This window comes from Coffea arabica, chromosome 8c, assembly GCF_036785885.1.
Source record: "Coffea arabica cultivar ET-39 chromosome 8c, Coffea Arabica ET-39 HiFi, whole genome shotgun sequence".
Taxonomy (NCBI): domain Eukaryota; kingdom Viridiplantae; phylum Streptophyta; class Magnoliopsida; order Gentianales; family Rubiaceae; genus Coffea; species Coffea arabica.
In genome coordinates this window covers 35362751-35364470 of record NC_092325.1, presented here as the reverse complement: position 1 = coordinate 35364470, position 1720 = coordinate 35362751, and the positions used below count along the sequence as shown (strand labels likewise).

The following is a 1720-nucleotide window of genomic DNA, read 5'->3' as shown; positions in this document are numbered from 1 at the left end:
ATGAACGCCAAGCCTTAAAAAAGATTCTCTCCTTGGAAGACGCCAATTAGGTTGACCATTATCAACAAAACTAGTTCAGTGCAAACAAAAAAAACAAAAAAAAAAATTGTACCGAGATGAAGCGTAAACTTAAAAAAGTTTAAACTAAACTTAATTTTAGAAACCAAATAAATTAATCCAATGAGTCATTTTGTGGTAACAGCCCTGATCAACCCTCCTCCGGCCTCCAAGTTGCTGAAGGACAATATGTTGGATGGCTAACAACCTCAAATCCACTGGGCCAAATTATGGCTGGGTATCGTAAAAGAAACGTACGCTGGGCCGGCTGCCTTCCAATAATTCACAAAGGAGTGGTCCTAAAATTCTAAGGACAGTTAGGTTTGTTTGGATGTCATTTCATTTGTCAAAAAATGGTCCCAAAATTCTAAGGAAGATTAATTTTTGATGGACCCGGAAGCACAATAATTTTGAATGGACTGATCCTACGACTCTGTGGAAGCACAATAAGCAGAATACTTGCACCTAGTAGCATGATAGACTCTCACTCTTTACGCTTCTCACCGTCTATATAAGAACCTACTGGGTATAAGTCCAAGCCATTTCAAATCAAAGGCAAACTTTTGGAGGACAAAGAGAAGGGATCATGATGGCAGTCAACAAGATTGGTGCAATGGCTATTCTTTTTTGTGGTATGTTCAATTTTATTCTTTGGCATGCGAGTTAAACCTGTTGGGGCAGTTTCAAAAAATAAAAAGAGAACTATTCATCCCATCTATATTTATATATATCGAAACCTATTCATCCCATCTCTCAATTGATTTTCACATGATTTAAAATGATGATTTTGGTACTGAAAACAGGGATGATCCTTCTGGGAGCAAATGTGGAGGTCACGGCCGTCAGGCCTGGGCCTGACAAGGCTTGCCCAACCTTATGCATAATTGGGATCGAGTACGTGGACTGTGATGGAGAGAAGATCTACGACGACTGCACCAATTGCTGCTTCTACAAGGGCTGCACTTTTCACTTTGCTGGTGGAAGGGAAGTGTATTGTACTTGGCCGCCTGTGCAAAAATTGGGGTTTGGTAAAGGAGTTTACAAGATATAGTAGTCTAAACGAGTACTAAATAATGGGTATAATAACTATGCCAAGTACTATATCAGTGATTCATGAGATAGAGTGAATCATGATGTTCAATAAAATGGAAGTATATGAATGAGTACTTTTCTTATAAGAAGCGACGTACTTTTCTTATAAATTGGATGAAACTCAACTCCAGAAACCCCAATTTTATCCATGAACATTATCCATGAGGGTTGTACTCTAACGTCTCCATAATGTTTTTCTGGATAATAATGAACAAGAAATTGGTGGATCAAGTAAAATGAAAGAATCGTCAAGTTCTTGAAACTTTTGTCGAACTTATAAGAAAAGTACTCATTCATATATACCTCCATGAGATCCGCATTCTAAGCTCTTGACCTGGGCACCAATTACTCAAAAATCAAAATCAACCCCAACGGATGCAAGTCACATTTTCTCACTACCACCTTACCAATTCTGCAGCACAAAAGAAGATATTTTTTTTAATTCAAAATCAAAAAACATTTTTGGCTCTACGGAGATTTACTTGATTTTGACTCTGAATTAACATTAGAAGAATATGAGGAAGAAACTTAGCGTTATTCAATATGACGAATTCATGCATAAGTTAGTTCT

The 1720-nt window shown here is 37.4% G+C and overlaps 1 long non-coding RNA gene across 1 annotated transcript; it reads left to right on the top strand.

The window, feature by feature from the left end:
- Nucleotides 1-524: 524 nt before the first annotated feature.
- On the top strand, nt 525-1238 carry LOC140013743 (uncharacterized). Its single transcript, XR_011820597.1, has 2 exons — nt 525-689; nt 861-1238. It is a non-coding gene; the product is annotated as an uncharacterized lncRNA (long non-coding RNA).
- Nucleotides 1239-1720: the final 482 nt, after the last annotated feature.